Source organism: Macaca thibetana, chromosome 12 (assembly GCF_024542745.1).
Source record: "Macaca thibetana thibetana isolate TM-01 chromosome 12, ASM2454274v1, whole genome shotgun sequence".
In the NCBI taxonomy this organism is placed as follows: Eukaryota; Metazoa; Chordata; class Mammalia; order Primates; family Cercopithecidae; genus Macaca; species Macaca thibetana.
The window spans coordinates 111,207,733-111,227,658 of NC_065589.1; the positions used below are offsets into that span (position 1 = coordinate 111,207,733).

The following is a 19,926-nucleotide window of genomic DNA, read 5'->3' on the forward strand; positions in this document are numbered from 1 at the left end:
TGAGTCAGGAAATTCCCCACATATTTAGTCAAAGAAGTCTTCTTCTGTGTTGCTGATTGTTGCTGTGGTTGCTGATTGTTGCCAAGAGGAAACTGGGTTTGAGAGAATTTTTGAAACAGAAGCACTTTGCCTTTAACACGGCTTTTGTTAAACACCGTCATTAGATTAGTTATAATTCAACTCCCAGAGTTACAACCCTCTCCACTGCCTTTCCAGGTGAGCAGCCAGAGGACTAGTCACAACGAAATAGAAAGAGGAGAAGGGATTTGAGAGGGCATTACAGAGGTATAAAAATTGGAGGCCGGGAGCGGTGGCTCATGCCTGTAATCTCAGCACTTTGGGAGGCCGAGGTGGGCGGATCAGCTGAGGTCAGGCGTTTGAAACCAGCTTGGTTAACATGGTGAAACTCCGTTATTACTAAAAATACCAAAAATTAGCCAGGCATGGCAGCGGGCGCCTGTAATCCCAACTCCTCAGGAGGCTGAGACAGGAGAATCACTTGAACCTGGGAGGTGGAGGTTGCAGTAAGCTGAGATTGTTCCACTGCGCTCCAGCCTGGGCAACAAGAGCTAAACTCTGTCTCAATAAATAAATAAATAAATAAATAAATAAGAAAGGGACTGGAAATGAGAAAGAGAATGGAGCCTAACAATCATTTGAAAAATCTTTACATACCTGTCAGGCTCTGGGCTTGGAACAAAAGCCATTAATGACAGAGATGCAGTCAGTACCCCGAGGGTATCTGAGATTTCCAGGATGGGTGTTTGTGGGAAAGTGCTGGGGTCAAGTGCCGCATTAGGAACATATTCTAGAGAGTGGGGAGGCAGATGGTAAATTTAGTTTTATCCATGTAAAATTTGGCATTCTGAAAATGTAAAGTGGAGATGTCCTGTACATAGTTATAAACATGGGAAAGAAGATCAAGAGAAAAGTCAAGGTAAGAGACAGACGTTTTAGAGTCTATCTGTTATCATAAAGTTTATGAGGCAGACATGAAGGAGGCGGAGGTTGCAGTGAGCCGAGATGGCGCCACTGCATTCCAGCCTGGGTGACAGAGCAAGACCCCATCTCAAAAAACAGTTTACAAAAATTGACTATGTCTTATGTCTCAAAGTGAGTCAACAAACACCACAGTCATTATTATATAGACCAGGGGTGATGGTAGGACAAGTGGAGGCTCCTAACAGAGCTACAGATTCTTCAAACATCAAGGAATTGGGGCCAGGCGGAGTGGCTCATGCCTGTAATCCCAGCACTTTGGGAGGCTGAGGCAGGTGGATCAACTGAGGTCAGGAGTTCGAGACTAGACTGGCCAACATGGTGAAACCCTGTCTCTGCTAGAAATACAAAAATTAGTCGGGCGTGGTGGCGCATGCCTGTAATCCCAGCTACTCGGGAGGCTGAGGCAGGAACATCACTTGAACCCGGGAGGTGGAGGTTGCAGTGAGCCGAGATCGTGCCATTGCACTCCAACCTGGGCGACAAGAGCGAAACTCCATCTCAAAAAATCCATCCATCCATCCATCCATCCATCCATCAAGGAATTATACAGAAATGGTGAAAGAAAGGAAAAAAGTTAGATTGGTGAACAAAGTGCAAAGAAGTCAGCAAAACGAGGAGGAGGCTCAAAACCAGAACTTGCCTTTTGGGATATGAATTTCTCTGTAGGGAATCCTCTCCCTGTGCCCCCATAGCAATCCACAGGAAGTGGAGAACATTTTGCCTTTTACCCCTGTGCCACCCCAGGTTGCAGTCAGTGCTTCCCATTGCAGAGCCTACCAGGTTGCCAGCGACCAAGGGAGCTGGAAAATGCTAGTTCCTTTTTATAGAGGGAAGAGTAAAGAAGAGTTAACGCACAGAGGGGTTAACTATCTTTTTGTTCCTGATTTGTAACTCTATTATATTGTGATCAGGGAATGTGATCTATATAATAATGACTGTGGTGTTTGTTGACTCACTTTAAGACATAAGACATAGTTAATTTTTGCAAAAATTTTTTTTTTTTTTTTTTTTGAGATGGAGTCTTGCTCTGTCACCCAGGCTGGAATGCAATGGCGCAATCTCGGCTCACTGCAACCTCCACCTCCCAGGTTAAGCTATTCTCCTGCCTCAGCCTCCTGAGTAGCTGGGACTACAGGCATGTGACACCACTCCTGGCTAATTTTTTATTTTTAGTCGAGATGGGGTTTCACCATGTTGGCCAGGCTGGTCTCAAACGCCTGACCTCAAGTGGTCCGCCTGCCTCGGCCTCCCAAAGTGCTGGGATTACAGGTGTGAGCCACCATGCCCAGCCAATTTTTGTAAATGTTTTAAGTGTTGTTGTGTATTCTTTATTTGTGTGTGTGTGTGTGTGTGTGTAGTGTTCCACATATTTCCATAAGATGTGGATCATTAATTGTGTTATTTGCACAATAAAAATAAATCTTTTTGAGTCATATGACTATTTTGTCTGCATGAAGTCAGTTTTTGAAAGAGGTTTTTACCAGCCGGGCTCAGTGGCTCATGCTTATAATCCCAGCACTTTGGGGGTCCGAGGCGGGCAGATCACCTGAGGTCGGGAGTTTGAGACCAGCCTGACCAACATGGAGAAACCCCGTCTCTACTAAAAATACAACATTAGTCGGGTGTGGTGGCGCATGCCTGTAATCCCAGCTACTCAGGAGGCTGAGGCAGGAGAATCGCTTGCACCTGGGAGGCGGAGGTTGCAGTCAGCCCAGATAGCACCATTGCACTCCAGTCTGGGCAACAAGAGTGAAACTCCATCTCAAAAAAAAAAAAAAAAAAAAAAAAAGAGATTTAAAAAAATATCTCATTATGATTATGGATTTATCAAATTCATATGTCATTTATATGGAGAATAGTCTATAAAGGAACATTAATGGAAATAGTTGGAAGGATGGTGCGGTGGTCTGGGTGAGACATGGTGGTAGCTTGTCCTGAGATGGTAAGAATGTGGAGAGAAAGGGAAAGAAAACAATTAATCCTGATTATTAGGTTTCTGGTGTGGACAACTGACTTCATGGTTGGTGGTACCAGTTACCAAACGGCATGCCACTGACCAATGTTTTTCCTTGAGCAGATTACATAAACTCTCTGGATTCTATTTTTTTATTTATAAAAATGGGTATAACAATAGATTGTATTTCATAGTGTCACTGTGATGGTGAAAAGAGTTAATATATGTAAAGTTCTTAGCACAATATTTAAGTCATTGTTCAATATATGCTTTTGTTATTACCAATTAGGATATAGTTAAAGGAGGAAAGCTTTGGGTTTGTTCGAGGTGGGAAATGAAGTTTGTCTATGGGGGCTCATGATGTGTAAGTTGTTTTATAAGTTATCTGTCAGTAAAGAGGGTCTGAGCCATCTTCACAAATGCCGCCAGGGCTGAAAGAGAATGGAAGTGAGAGAAGACCACCGGAAGGTCAAAGGTAACTTTCCACAAGTGGCAGAATGCAGGAAAGATTTTCTTAAGGTTGGGAAGGTAAATAATGGTTTCAGGCCGAGAATGAGAAGACGTTTCACAAAGAGATGAAATACCTGATTCTACTTACTTTCCTGTTTATTTTTGTTTTTTCAGTGTCGCGGTGTGATTGATTCTGGGTATGGAAGCCAGCCATCCCCAAAAGGCTGCAGGAGAGCACAACTCTGGAAAAAAATGACGGCAATTAACAGAGTAGCAAGAACTTGCAGAACAACAGTAACTTACCTCAAGTGTGATTTATCATATGATTAGTAAACAGATTACGCTAGCGACAGTTGTTAAGAAGTCTGTTTTAAATTTTTGGTGCAAAAGGAAAAAGTGATTAACTTGACAAAGATTCATAAGCACATATGTTTCCAGCTCTGAGTTGTGGGGCAGAATGAAAACTGAAGTTGTGAATTCTATAGTATTCACTGCCTTGGCAGATTTCAGTGTGAGATTATGCGTGACTACACCCCTCCCACAAGTTTACACAGGCTTAGGAATTTTCTTATTAAGGCTGTTATGCAACCTGCATTTTAGCAAGGGCATACAAACGCATGGAAAGAATATTCCCATACACAAATCTTTTGTTTAACTTTTGTTTTTGTTTCTGAGACAGAGTCTCGCTCTATCGCCCAGGCTGGAGTACAGTGGTGTGATCTCGGCTTACTGCCACCTCCGCCCCCAGGTTCAAGTGATTCTCATGCCTCAGTCTCCTGAGTAGCTGGGATTACAGGCATGTGCCACCATACCCGGCTAATTTTTGTATTTTTAGTAGAGACAGAGTTTCACCACGTTGGCTAGGCTGGTCTTGAAATCCTGACCTCAGTTGATCCACCCACGTTAGCATCCCAAAGTCCTAGGATTACAGGCATGATTCACCGTGCCCATCCCCCATACACCAATCTTGACTTATCTGTATCCCCCTTCACTAGGTTAGTGCTGAGTTGCTTTTTCTTTTCTATATTTTTAAGGAGAAAGACATTGCTTTAAGCCTACTATAATTGAAGCCACCTTTCATTAACCAGTTTTAGATCTATCACAAATAAATTATAAGCTAGATTCAATTATGAAGCCATTAACACACTTCCCATAAATGGAAAATGAAAAGCAAGCTTTGTGTAAAGGTAGGAGATTAACATACACTTTTATGTTGTTGACTTCCAGGAATCCCAGTTAAACTACCAGTAAATAGATATTTTAAGGCTTAAACCCAATAGATGGCGAGAGCTGAAGAAGGCACAGTTTTGGAAGCTGGAAAACAGATGAATACATAGTGATAGAATGAGCAGATTTGAGAAGTTTAAATCCCATCAGGCAGAAGAGAAAACTAAAAACTAATCTGATTTATAGCATATCTGAAGACTTGGAAACTAATGGCAGCAGGTCCCTGAAGAAGTGAGGGTAAAAGGGATATGGACTAAATAAGGAGGATTGTTTGGAAGTATTCTTTAGGAGGAATTGGATTGGATCCCTAGCCTTCTCCCCAGATCTGTGCAGCATCCCAGAGACTGCACCTTCCTTAACTGGCAAAAGAGTGATAGCTTATTTTCAGAATGGAGTAAAATAGATGGTTCTACACTAGAAGAACACCAGTGCAGTTGAGTGTGAGAGAACTGTACTAAAAATAGAGGATTAAGTGAATTTATGCATATTAGCTTCTGGGATACCCCATACCATATCCATCTTTTCCTTCTCTGGGCCAAGAACACTGAAAGTTAGACCTTCACCCTCCAGGCAGGACATGGAGTCTTCTCTGGGAAATATGCTTGGTCCATTATGAAAGACCTGACCTTGGAAAGATATTGACATCAGAAGTTCCCTCAGTAGACCCAGCCCACCCTGATGCTCTTACAGTGAAACCCACATCAGACCAGACCAGCTCTCATATTCTCAGGGCTTCCAGCCAGTGTTTCAGCATCTCACCCTTAAATATTATCAGATACAACGATGATAAGATACGTGAGGAAAGCCTTTAACTCGGAAGACAGAAAATGAATAAAGAAAAAAAAGTAATGTCAAGGAAATAAAGATAAAATAAAAGTCAAACATCTCACAAAGAGAAGCTACTATAACCACAAAACAAGAAAATAATTCTATGCAAAAATAAATAAGCAAATAAATAAATGGAACAAAACGCATACAGAAGATCTTGAAAATTAAATATATAGCAGAAAGGAGTATTTTATTTTCTTTCTTTGTTTCTTTTTTTGAGACAGGATCCTTCTCAGTTACACAGGCTGGAGTGCAATGGCATGATCATAAGCTCACTGCAGCCTGGACCTCCTGGATTTAAGCAATCCTCCCAGCTAAGCTCTCTGAGTAGCTGGGACTACAAGTACATGCCACTATGCCCGCCTAATTTTTTTTATGTTTTGTAGAAACGAGTCTCACTATGTTGCCTTAGTTGGTGTCAAACTCATGAGCTCAAGTGATCCTACAGCCACAGCCTCCCAAAGTGCTGGGATAATAGATGTGAGCCAATCCACCTGACTAGAAATTAATATTTTCAATAGAAAGGTCAGAATATAAAGTGGAGAATTTTTCCAGCAAAAAGAAAAGGGGATGGAAAATAGGAGATACAAATGTAAGACAATTAGGAAATTGGTCAAGGGTGTTAGCGTCTGACATGGTCTGGCTCTGTGTCCACACCCAAATCTCATCTTGTAGCTCCCATAATTCCCATGTGTTGTGGGAGGGAGCCAGTGGGAGACGCTGAATCATGGGGATGGGTCTTTCTCATGCTGTTCTTGTGATAGTGAATGGATCTCACGAGATCTGATGGTTTTAAAAAATGGGAGTTTCTCTGCACAAGCTCTTTTTTTTTGCCTGCTGCCATCCATGTAAGATGTGACTTGCTCCTCCTCACCTTCAGCCATGATTGTGAGGCCTCCTCAGCCATGTGGACTGTAAGTCCAATTAAACCTCTGTCTTTTGTGAATTGCCCAGTCTTGAGTACGTCTTTATCAGCAGCAGGAAAATGGACTAATAGAGCACCCAAAAGAAAAAAAAATGAAGAGAAGTTAATAATCTGAATTTCCAGACAGAAAAATGTATTAAGTGAATACAGTCTTAGGCTAATGCACACATTGTGAAATTTCAAGCATTGAAGGCAAAGAGAAGATCCTGCAAGATTGTAGAAAGGGGAAAAATATACAGGTCATATACACAGGATCAGCAATTTATGAGAATAAAAATGTTCCCCAAAACTTAGGGAAAGGCAATTGTTCTGTAGTCATAATAAGAAGTAGCTATCAAAAACTGGTTTTAAACCCATGTAATCAATAAACACAATTCCCCTCAATGTACACACTTTTACAAGCCAACTCATCAGATCAGGTCTTTGTTTCTGAAAAACAGCCAGTGGTAGATGAACTCACTCCTGTAAAAACACCTTTGAGTGGTGAACAATCAACGAAGTTTCCCCTAAGGAATTGTGATTCTGCAAATGATAACATCCTACTGCAGTCTCTGAACTCCCTGAACTCATCATGCTTCCTCAAAACTCTAGTAGTCTGCTCTGCATGGAAAGACTGTTTCTGAGCATCATAGCTCTCACTGGAGCAAGGAGTAAATTCAGCTTTGTCCTTTTATTTCAGATACTAAGTGGTGATCTCATCATCTTTTGGCATAGACTTTTAACTTGTGAACAGGAGTATTGGCTACAAAGCAATGGAGAAAGGTTTTCAAAATGTTAAGAGAAAATAGTTAATGACCTAGAATTCTACTCCCAACCAAACTAGCACTTAAACGTAAGAATCGGAAAAAATTTTTTAAAAAGACATTTTCAGACATGCAAGATTTCATACAATTAATTTACTGCTCATGTACTCTTTCTTGGGAAGTCACTGAAGGAAACCAAGCAAGAGGAAGACATGGATTACTAGAAATATGAGATCCAATACAGGAAAAAAGCAGAGGACAGCCCCAGGATGATGGTAAAGAGACATCCCAGCATGGTATCTGGTTCATGCTGCAGCTTGTATCAATTATTTTGTGCTGCATAACAAACCAACTCAAAACGCAATGGCTTAAAACAACCATCTATTTAGTTCATAATTTTACTAGGCGGTTCTTCTGGCTGATCTTAGCTAGGCTCACTCATGCATCTGTGGTCAGTTGGCAGTTTAGCTGGGGCTGACTGGTTCCAGATGGCCTCAGTCAAATGCCTGACACGTGTCTCGGTGTTGGCTGCGGTGATGGGATGACTGGACTATGCTTCTCTCCTCATCAAGAAGGTGAGCCTAGTTCATCACATGACAGCAGAGGTCCAAGAGCCCAAACCACAAGGACTCTTCAAGTCTCTACTGTGTCATATTTCATTGGTCAAAGCAAGTCACATGGTCAAGGTCAGAGCCAAAGTAGAAAGTACACTCAGAGTCACAGAGCAAAGGAACACAAACACAAGAAAGGGAATCACTGCTATTGTTGCTGTTGCTGGCCTTCCTTTTTTTTTTTAAAGTAAGGATGAGGTCTTGTTTTTATGCCCAGGCTGGTCTAAAACTCCTGGGCTCAAGTGATTCACCCACTATGGCCTCCCAAAATGTTGGGATTACAGATGTGCACCACCATGCCTGGCCTTATTTAATATTTAGTTTTTTATTAGTCGTTTCCCCTAACAGAATGTAAAGTCCCATGTGGGCAGCCTTATTTGTCATATTTGTCCCCAAGTGCCGAAAACAGGGTCTGGTGCACAGGAACTACTAATCGGTTTCTTTAGAATAAATTAATAAAAACAAAAAATACACAGCGAAAGGAAAAAAAAAAGCAACTCTTTATAGCGGCTGCTTTGGCAGAGGAATTGAGAACTTGTCAGGAGTGGAAGAGCAGGAGAAATGAACTAACTGTTACTTATTTAGGCCCCCGTCTTCCAATCCCTACAGCTTTCAGGGTCCAAGTGGTGGTCTCCACAGCATTGCACACCCACAGGGATCCATGAGAGTGTAGAAGGGAAATGTGAGAACTATCTATCTATGATTTCTTTTCATGTCTGATGGGCAAAGTGCTGACATTGTGGCAAGGTTTGAGGATGGCACATCCCACACTTGAATGTGAACACCGAATCATCATGCTTATGAACTGCAAAAGCATCAAAATATTTATGTTTGGTTTCTTCCTAAGAGAAAAAAGGCATTATTAATATTTAATTTATAGATTTTGAGTCCATGCTTATAATTTATAAATTATATTCTAATGCATGCTCAGTGATTTTATTGACAAGAGTATGGAATCAAAGACATTTGGTCTGAAGAAGTTTACTTACAGACTAATAGCCCATAGGTCTTGTAAATGGTGAACATGTTTGACTTGTCTTGTACTGTTTTAAAATGGTTTAAATAAAATCCAGAGATTTCACATAAAATTCCACAGTTCTGGCTGTTTTGGGGATGCTAGAGGAGCTGGCATTGCTGGTCCTGTGATTTGCTGGAGCTGGAGAGCATGTGCACGTTTAGAGGTGTGTGGGTGTGTGTGTGTTTGTGTGTGTACGTGTGCTCTTGTGCACCAAGGTCTTCCTAATGGCTTCCTTTGGGTTCTCATATTCAGTTCACTTCACTAATTTATCAGCCTGGCCTTGCAGACATTTTAGTTTATTGCCCTTTTCTGACAGTTTCTTAACATCAGTCAAATCATTTGTGCCTGCTAGCAGTGAAAGTGATGAGATTTGCTAATAATATAATTTTCTTTTTAAAGACTGATTTGAGAGCTACTGCTACCCTAACACTACGCTTACTCACATTCAGTCCTGGTGAGTAAGAATAACAGGGCAGGTGTTGACACACCAGAAACCGGGCTTAACAGGGGAGTGTGTCCTTGTGAATCACCATTCCTCAGGTGTGTCCTGGCTGAAAGCAGGCTGACAACCACTGATCTTCAGTCGACAGTTTTGTACCTTGATACTCTAATTATGTGTAGTCCTCCTTTGCTACATATGTAACCATAGATTCCTAGGAACTTCTTGCAGGTACTGCTTTATCACATGGATCACCATGGTTTGCATAGTGAAATATAGAGATGGTAAAGGAATACACACACACACACACACACACACAGATATATGTACATATAGTAAAAGCAGGAAGAGAATATCTCATTTTTGTTTTGTGGTCTGTCCTTAAGATCATTTTTTCATTCAATCCTTATAATAGTCATACATGGGCAGTTTTTTCTTTTTATCTTAATTTTAGAGATGAGAAAATGAGGCTTAGAAAAGTGAAATAAGGACCGGGTGCGGGGGCTCACGCCTGTAATCCCAGCACTTTGGGAGGCTGAGGTGGGTGGATCACGAAGTCAGGAGTTCGAGACCAGCCTGGCCAATATCCGTTTCTACTGAAAAATACAAAAATTAGCCAGGCGTGGTGGCGCGGTCCTGTAGTCCCAGCTACTCAGGAGACTGAGGCAGGAGAACCGCTTGAACCCGGGAAGCGGAGGTTGCAGTGAGCCGAGATCGTTGCATTGCACTCCAGCCTGGGCGACAGAGTGAGACTCCATCTAAAAAAAAAAAAAAATCAAAACAGAAAAGTGAAATTAGTATTCCAAAGTCACAACTACTAAATGACAAATCCAAGATTCAAACCCAGGTTTAATTCCAAAGGCAATGGTCTTTACTAACTAATACCCCCCGCATTCCAAAAAACAAAACAAAATCTCTTGATAAGATTGAAATTTCTCCAATAATATATTTCCAACCAATGATTTCGTTGTCAGTGAAAAGAAACTATAAAATCAATATATTCTACTACAGCCAATGGAGACGTTAAAGATGTCTCCAGCCACATTCATAGAGGGAAAACTCCAAAGGGTGCCCCAGGGCAGAATTCAGTACAGGTTTAAGTACACGGCCAAAAAAAGCTAAAACCTTAACATTTAAACATTTTTATCGGAGGTTAGAGATAACCTTGAAAAATAATAGACCATTTACTTGTTTCAAAAATGACAGATTGCTTCTTGGTTGCAACTTCTATTCACCAGAGACAAAAAGTACAGACTAAATGAATTTTTTTTTTTTTTTTTTTTTTTTTTTTTTTGAGACGGAGTCTCGCTCTGTCGCCCAGCCTGGAGTGGAATGGCCGGATCTCAGCTCACTGCAAGCTCCGCCTCCCGGGTTCCCGCCATTCTCCTGCCTCAGCCTCCCGAGTAGCTGGGACTACAGGCGCCCGCCACCTCGCCCGGCTAGTTTTTTGTATTTTTTAGTAGAGACGGGGTTTCACCGTGTTCGCCAGGATGGTCTTGATCTCCTGACCTCGTGATCCGCCCGCCTCGGCCTCCCAAAGGGCTGGGATTACAGGCTTTTAATACAAGATCAAAACTCCAGTTTCACTCATGCAGTAGGAGGCTTTCCAATATGACCAAGGGGTACCGTTGGACAAAAGAGACATAAACAGTTTAAAGCCTCAGGCCCCATTCACAGGAAGTTTATCATTCACCAGAGGAGCGGAGGAGTCTACCTCTGGGTGCAAGAAAGTACTAGGTCAAATGAGGCGCTATTCCAAAGGGTCCTGACAGCCAGGCAGAGAATTTTGGACTGACAGCTGTCAAAAAGGGAGCTTGGGGCAGCAAAGGGTTAAGAGGCCACTCTGTGCCCAGGCCGCATTAAACTCAGCGTGTGTACTACTGAGAAAAAGAGATGTGGTAAACAGAGGCTTTCACAATGAGATAAGAGGCTTAAATAAATTAATCGAAATGGTTCTGAACATGATAAGATGTAGGGTTTAGATGAAAGAGGGTGAGGCAGCTGCTAAAAAAGAAGAGATGTACATATTTCTCCAGCAGAAACAGGTTATGCAATCCAGGGCAGCTTGTACAATGGAAGGAAAATATGTTAATTAGATGGAAAGTGGGCTGTCTATTATGGGTGTGTGTGTCTTGGGGGGCAGAATTATAAGTGAAAAATCAAAGATGAACTCCTAAGCAGAGCTTTCATGGGGTGATATAAGGGAGGTTTTGTAGTTTACTTTTACAATTTTTCTATTTTTTTCTAATTGAATATATAATACACAAATAAATTTTCCTTGAAATAGTTACAAAATTTATAGGTCAAAATGAAGTCCCCTTTGACCATCTCTCAACTTTACCCTGCTAAATCCCAACACCCTCCCCAGTGTATCTTTTTGGGAAATCTGGAGTACAAGCATATGTACTATTTCAGCATGATGAACAAAATAAAAAAAAAAGGCCGGGCGCGGTGGCTCAAGCCTGTAATCCCAGCACTTTGGGAGGCCAAGACGGGTGGATCACGAGGTCAGGAGATCGAGACCATCCTGGCTAACACGGTGAAACCCCGTCTCTACTAAAAATACAAAAAAATTAGCCGGGCGAGGTGGCGGGCGCCTGTAGTCCCAGCTACTCGGGAGGCTGAGGCCGGAGAATGGCGTGAACCCGGGAGGCGGAGCTTGCAGTGAGCTGAGATCCGGCCACTGCACTCCAGCCTGGGCGACAGAGCGAGACTCCGTCTCAAAAAAAAAAAAAAAAAAAAAAAAAAAAAAAATTATAAAAAAAAACAGGAAAAGGAAAGCTTGCAGTAATCCTAACGCTAACACCCTTTTCTTAAGCAGAGGCTGTGTTAGTTAGAGATAAGCTATTAGCTCATTCAGCAAATGTGCTGTGAGCAACTACGAAGTACCAGGAACTGGGAATACAACAATGACCTCAAGGAGAGCATAACCACTTCCAAGGCTGGCATCATTTCCCACAATATGCTGATAAGGAAAGTGAGACTCAGAAAAATTATACAACTCACCCAAGGTTACTGCAAGTTAAGTGGTAGTGCTGGGATTCAAATTCTGGCCCTCCTTCTACAACTGTCTTCAAAGCCTGGCTCTCCTTCTAAAACTATCTGATGGTTTTTAAACCATTTGTTATAAAAGCAGAAGTCTTTTTAAAATTTTTAATGAAAATATGATAAAATTACTATATTGTAGTTCAATGTAGAGAAAACAAATGTAAAAGTGGATGTGCTCTGTTTCATTTGAAGTGGCCTACTCAGAAAGATGATTTTGTTTTTATTAAGAGGACTGGAAGGGATTGCTTATATGAAATACCCCAAAGGCCCAAGTCTTCTATTGCCAAACAGCTTTAGGTGTAACTACTAGGCATCATTGGTAGAGATCATCAGCGCTAATGAATTACAAACTGGGCAGTGCCTGGGAATTAACTCCATTGCTAATTTTGAATTCAATAGGATTCAGAGATCAGCAGTTGTTAAAAGCTACCCTTTGGTGACTCTGATGATCAGCCAGATTTGAGAAGCGATTCTAGTGCAACTTGTTGTTTTGCTTAATTCCTCTCCTTTAGGGATCCTGCTTTGCCACCCCATCCTCCACCTGTTCTTTCAAAGTAGAAACAACCGATCAGACTTGTGCCGTAGGGACACTGTGTGGAACGCCCAGCTCTTGTGGATTACCATCCCAGAATGCCTTGGTTTCCTTCCTTCTGCTCTGATTTTTTATTTCTACTCACCCTTCAGTTATGAACCACATAATCCTTTCTAGAATGATACAGGTTATTCCTGGCCCTGCTCTAATCATTGCTTCCTAATTACCACTTTAACTTCACATCTATCATTGGTGAAATTTTAAATTCCCTCCCAGGTAATAAATACCAAGGATATTTCATGTGGCATCTCCACTTCTTTTCCTGATGGTGTGTCCTAGTAGGACTCCATGTGCCTCTGCTGCATGAATCTTCCCAGATTAATCCCAGCTTCTTGTTCTCAGGACACTACTGTCTATTGCAGCAATCATTTTTATAATATCCCCCAGTGAGCAATTATTCAATGTCTGCTTATCTCCAATAATAGAAAACTCGTTTTAGGAAAGAACCTGTTCTACTGTTGAAGAATAGTAGCTGCTTTAAAGAAAGATTCCACCAGATCTTGAGCTAAACCTAGCTTTTCTGTACCTTCTGTCCACTGGTTCTTCCCTCCTGAACAGTGGTTCTCAGTGTGGTTCGGCCCCAGCAGCAACAGCTTCACCTGGCAACTTGTTAGGAATGCAGTTCTCAGGCTCCACCCTAGACCTACTGAAGAGAAACTCTGGGGAAGATGCTTAGGGATACAGCCCCCCAGGGATCTGATGGACTCAAGTTTGAGACTCTCTGCATTAGAAAGCAAAGCTTCTCCCAGACCACTGGTCTGGATACTTTTAGCCTGGCCTGGAATGATACTACATCTCTTGTTGACTCAATCCCCAAAAACACTTGAGTTTTCCAACGTAGTTTACCTCTTGGTCTAAGGGCATAATATTGATTGTAGCCTTTGGATGGGGTGGAAACAAGTGAAGCTTTCAGTGTTCTGTTTCTAATCATGTTTAGGCTTTCCTGGGGACAAAATATTCTTTAGGTTTTTTGACACCATTGGCCAGTCACACAAAGCAAACAATATATTTCTAGCATAAACACAGAATATTAGTTTTTGATACACAGTGTGTCTTGTATATATTTAACGGATAGATGGTTTGGAATACCTGGGAGCTAGGAGGGTTAGTTTTGGTCAATATCAGGGGTTGTTAATCAAAAGGACTTCATGAAGGCTGTGAGAATTATGGTGAACTTTGATAGATGGAAGTAATGCAATTAGGTTATTAATTAGTTATGCTGGAGTTCATCAAAAGAGAGATAATCCTAGGTGAGCCTAACTTTTAGAAGATAACTTTTGGCCAGGCATTATGGCTCACACCTGTAATCCCAGCACTTTAGGAGGCCAAGGCAGGAGTTGCTTTAGCCCAGGAGTTCAAGACCAGCCTGGGCAAAATAGAGAGACTCCATCTCTACAGAAAAATATTTAAAAATTAGCAGGGTGTGGCAGTGTGTGCCTCTAGTCCCAGCTACTAAGAGGCTGAGGTGGGAGGATTGCTTGAGCCTAGGAGGTCAAGGCAGCAGTGAGCTGTGATTGTACTACTGCACTCCAGCCTGGGCAACAGAGTGAAACTCTGTCTCAAAAAATAAAAATAAAAATAAGAAGAAGGTAACTTTCTTGAAGGTGAAGACTCAGAGAGACTCTGCTGGCAGAGAAGAAATCAAACAGTCCTTGAGAAGAGGTAAGAGTAGCTACAGGAGCCACTTGGTAAGAAGCTGAGAGTGACCTCTTAGAGCTGAAAGCAGTCCCTGACTGAGAGTTAGCAAGAGTTAGCAATGACCTTGGTCACTGTCTTAGTGTGACTGTGCTGCTATGACAAAACACCTTAGTCTGGTCAATCTAGAAACAACAGAAATTTATTTCTCACAGTTCCGGAGGTTGTGACAGCGAAGATCAAGGTGCCTGCTGACTCAGTGTCTGGTGAGAGCCCACTCTTCATAGACAGGCCCCTTCTCTTCGCAAAAGGGCAAAAAGGGCAAACAAGCTCTCCATGGACTCTTTTATAAGGGCACTAATTCCGCCCTCATGACCTACTCACGTCCCAAAGGTCCCGCCTTTTAATAACATCGCTTTGGGAGTTAGAGTTTCAACATATACATTTGGGAGGGGGGAATGCATACATTTAGACAATAGCAATCAACGTACTGCAAGGAAATGAACTGTGCCAACTACCAGTGCACCTGGAAGAGGACCCTGAGCCTCAGATGAGGTCATGGCTCCAGCTTCCAACTCCATGTCTGAGCTGGTGAGACCCAGAGCAGAGGACCCAGGTAACCCACACCTGCACACCTGACCCACAGACACTGTGAGAGAACACATTTGTTTTAAGCCACTATGTGTGTAATAATCTGTCATGCAGCAATAGAAAAGCAATGTACTACACGTCAACAAATCGTTGCAGTCAAAGAAAAACGTTTCTGAAGTTAGTTACCACTGTGCCCCACAAACGGTGAATATTTAATAAGCCTTGACTGAGGATGTAATTTTGGATGACCATGTTTGAGAAAGGAAGGTGATGAGGGGTAAGGGTCCTGTTGAGAAAGAGGAAGTTATGTGCTGCTTTGTGAGAGGGCATGGTTAGTGATGCGCATGTGGCTACATGAGAAAGGCCTCAAGCCCCGTGTTCTTTGAGGACCACTTAGGAATATTGGAGAGATGTTTCAAGACCCAGTTGGTAGGGGACTGAGGCACCAGTGGGGGAAGCAGTCTCTGGTGAAGTGGAAACTGAGGACATCTGCAAGGCCACACTCGTTGGGTCAGGAGGGTTTTTCTCCAGGTAGGAAGATAAAATCTTGTCCATAGACCAGCTGCGGATCCTGACAATGCAGCAGTCAGTAAAAAGGGCTCCTGCACCCGCTGAGTAATGAGGCAGCGTTTCTCTCTCAGACTCACCCGGGGCGCTGTCCTCCCAGCGGATGCTTCCCCCATCAGACTCACCCGGGGCGCTGTCCTCCCAGCGGATGCTTCCCCCATCAGACTCACCCGGGGCGCTGTCCTCCCAGCGGATGCTTCCCCCATCAGACTCACCCGGGGCGCTGTCCTTCGAGCGCACGCTTCCCCCATCAGACTCACCCGGGGCGCTGTCCTCCCAGCGGACGCTTCCCCCATCAGACGCTTCCCCCATCAGACTCACCCGGGGCGCTGTCCTCCGAGCGGACGCTTCCCCCATCAGACTCACCCGGGGCACTGTCCTCCGAGCGGACGCTTCCCCCATGAGACTCACCCAGGGCGCTGTCCTCCGAGCGGATGCTTCCCGCATCAGACTCACCCGGGGCGCTGTCCTCCCAGCGGATGCTTCCCCCATCAGACTCACCCGGGGTGCTGTCCTCCCAGCGGATGCTTCCCCCATGAGACTCACCCGGGGCGCTGTCCTCCGAGCGGATGCTTCCCCCATCAGACTCACCTGGGGCGCTGTCCTCTGAGCAGATGCTTCCTTCCCCTGCCACAGACTTGAGTAGGATCTGCAGTGTCCCTCTGCCTGACTTGCAGCTCGGGAGTCTCCTGTACTCAAAATTCCTCTTGCCAACTGAATGAACTCCATCACCTTCCCTCTGACCGTTATCCTATTAAAAACCTCTTCCTGAACTGACCTCATCGAAGCCTTACCACTAATTTCTGCTGGTTTTGACCTAAATAGGGTCAACCTCAAACATGGTCCACAACTGCTCTGATTTCACCAAACTGAATTCTTGTTAATCTGACTGAATAGGACTCTTTTCAAAAAGAACACATTTTTTAGGAATTGACTGACTGAAAACAATTAATGGGTGAACAACTTTCTTTTTTTTTTTTTTTTTTTTGAGACGGAGTCTCGCTCTGTCGCCCAGGCTGGAGTACAGTGGCGCGATCTCGGCTCACTGCAAGCTCCGCCTCCCGGGTTCCCGCCATTCTCCTGCCTCAGCCTCCCGAGTAGCTGGGACTACAGGCGCCCACAACCGCGCCCGGCTAATTTTTTGTATTTTTAGTAGAGATGGGGTTTCACCGTGGTCTCGATCTCCTGACCTTGTTATCCGCCCGCCTCGGCCTCCCAAAGTGCTGGGATTACAGGCGTGAGCCACCGCGCCCGGACGGGTGAACAACTTTCATACGGTTTGAACTTAGGATAATCTGAAGTGGCAGAACATTGACTAAATTATTAAAATTGTGTATTGAGAACATACAACAAGCAAAGTGCTGTATCACATACTATGGAGATTCGGAAAGTGGAAGGTGTGGTTTATTTTCATCTCATCTTATTTGGTAGATAAAGTAGAACATAAGAAATTAACAACACAGGCCGGGCGCGGTGGCTCACGCCTGTAATCCCAGCACTTTGGGAGGCCGAGGCGGGCGGATCACAAGGTCAGAAGATCGAGACCATGGTGAAACCCCATCTCTACTAAAAATAGAAAAAATTAGCCGGGCGCGGTGGCGGGCGCCTGTCCCAGCTACTCGGGAGGCTGAGGCAGGAGAATGGCGTGAACCCGGGAGGCGGAGCTTGCAGTGAGCCGAGATTGCGCCACTGCACTCCAGCCTGGGCGACAGAGCGAGACTCTGTCTCAAAAAAAAAAAAAAAAAAAAGGAAATTAACAACACAAATCACACATAATAAGTTAATATGGCAAAACAAGAGGCTGATTACCAATGAATGACAAGGATAAAAACTTTGATACAAGTTCTATAAGGATCAAATCACAGTGAGCTCTTTGGATCAGGAAACTTCCTGGAGAAGAAGAAAAGAAATAAAAAAAAATTTTTTTTAAAGAGACACAGTCTCACTATGTTGCTGAGACGGGAGGTGAACTCCTAGGCTCAAGCAGTCCTCCTGCCTCAGCCTCCTAAGTAGCCTGGGATTGTAGGTGTGTGCCTTTGTGCCTGGTAAGAAGTAAAATTTTGATCTGCATTTTAAAGCATCAGCAATGGAATGGGCTGAATATTGCCCCCACCCCCAAATTTAGATGTTGAAGTCCTAACCCCTAGTATGCCAAATGTGACTGCCTTTTGTATATTTTGAGATAAAATCTGCTATGGTTTGAGTGTGTCCTTTCCAAAATTTAAGTGTTGCCAATGTATTAAGAGGTGGGACTTTTAAGAGGTCATTAGGCCATGAGGTCTCCTTCCTCATGAATGGAATGAGGTGCCCTCATAAAAAGGCTTGATGAAGGGAGTTCGTCCCTTTTTGTCCTTCTGCCTTCTGCCCCGTGAGGACACAGCATTCCTCCCCTCTGGAGGTCATGGCAGTCAAGGCGCCATCTTGGAAGCAGAGATCGGACCCTTACCAGAAAATGAACCTGCCTGTGCCTTGATCTTGACCTTGGCCCAGTCTCCAGACTGCTAAAAATAAGTTTCTGTTTTTTTCTTTCTTTCTTTTTTTTTTTTTTTTAACAAATTATCCAGTCTGTGGTATTCTGTTAAAGTGGCACAAACAGACAGGGTCTATAAAGGGACAATTAGGTTAAAATGAAGTCATTAGCGTGGGCCCCATCTAATATGACTGCTGTCCTCATGAAAAGCACAAATTAAGACAGACACACAGAGAGGAAAGACCCTGTGAGGATACAGGGTGAAGATGGCCATGTACAACCCCAAGAGAGGCCTCAAAAGAGATGAACCTTATGGACACATTGGCCTTGGATTATAGCCTTCAGAATTGTGAGAACAACTTCTGTTGTTTAAGCCACCCAGTCTGTGGTACTCCATTATAGCAGCCCTACCAAAGCAATACGAGAAATATCTGGTAACATTTACTCTTTTGAATACAGGGAATTAACTAATTCTATAAGAGAAAGAGGGGATAAAGGGAGCAATAGAAGAGATTGGATAAAAACAAGAAGATGAATTTCAGGAAATAGTGGAGATAGCAATAAGAGGATAAGAAAAAGTGGCTGGGCACGGTGGCTCATGCCTGTAATCCCAGTACTTTGGGAGGCTGAGGTGGGCTGATCGCGAGGTCAGGAGATCAAGACCATCCTGGCTAACACAATGAAACCCCGTCTCTACTAAAAATACAAAAAATTAGCTGGGCGTGGTGGCGGGCGCCTGTAAGTCCCAGCTACTCGGGAGGCTGAGGCAGGAGAATGGTGTGAACCCGGGAGGCAGAGCTTGCAGTGAGCCGAGATCACACCACTGCACTGTAGCCTGGGTGACCAAAAAAAAAAAAAAAAGCACCAGGGATCCCCAACATGAACTTTTGCTGAGGAAAGAAAATCAAGATTACTTACTCCAACAGGGACGCCTTTGTCTTGAGACAGTGGAGAAAACTTCATGAGCTCAATGAGAAAGAGGCAAGGAAGAAGCAGGAGAGAACTTTAGGGAAGTGAATGGAATGAAACTAAAAGGAAATGAGCAGCACTATGGAGATACCTCAGCTACTGGAGACAGAGTACAGGAAAGGGAAGTAACATGAATCCCAAGATTAAAGAAAGTAAAACATGAAGAATGTGAGGGAGTAAAAGGAGTTCGAAGGAAACCTGGAGGAGCTAAAAACGAACCATACACATATGGGCCAAGTGTTATGCAAGTGAGAAACAGGTCACTCAGAGAGCATTAGATCATTCAAACTCGGAGTCACAGTTTATGGGGATCAGAAAACAAAGAAATAGGGTTTAATTTTAAAATAAGAAACAGGCTGGGCGCAGTGGCTCATGCCTGTAATCCCAGCACTTTGGGAGGCTGAGGTAGGTGGATCATGAGGTCAGGAGTTCGAGACCGACCGACATAGTGAAACCCCATCTTTACTAAAAATACAAAAATTAGCTGGGCATGGTGGCACGCGCCTGTAATCACAGCTACTTAGAGGGCTGAGGCAGGAGAATCACTTGAATCCGGGAGGTGGATTTTGCAGTGAGCTGAGATTGTGCCATTGCACTCCAGCCTGGGGAACAGAGTGAGACTCCGTCTCAAAAAAAAAAAAAAAAGTAAAAGTAAAAATAAAATAAGAAACAAAGTTATATGGGAAGACTGGACTCGGACATCAACTTCTTATACCTTTCCTGGATCCTGTGAGCCCATAAATTCCTCTTTTTGTCTAAATTAGTTCAAGTTAGGTTACTGCCTTTCAAAACCAACCAAAGTAAAAAAATAACTATAAATGGAGGAGGAGTGAGACATCTCTTTTTGGCTATATTGA

General features: G+C 43.3%; 1 long non-coding RNA gene and 1 other non-coding gene across 2 annotated transcripts in view; both read right to left on the reverse strand.

Annotated features, from left to right (window-relative positions):
• Positions 1-626: 626 nt before the first annotated feature.
• LOC126932859 (uncharacterized) overlaps positions 627-19,926 on the reverse strand; it is a 54,066-nt gene continuing 34,766 nt past the window's right edge. The window contains exons 3-5 of the long non-coding RNA XR_007718348.1: positions 6,336-6,451; positions 3,555-3,648; positions 627-808 (exon numbers count right to left, since the gene is read on the reverse strand). This is a non-coding gene — a long non-coding RNA (uncharacterized LOC126932859). The remainder of the gene's footprint in view (positions 809-3,554; positions 3,649-6,335; positions 6,452-19,926) is intronic.
• LOC126933307 (small nucleolar RNA U13) lies at positions 8,454-8,557 on the reverse strand. The gene has a single exon (XR_007718543.1). It is a non-coding gene; the product is annotated as a small nucleolar RNA U13 (small nucleolar RNA).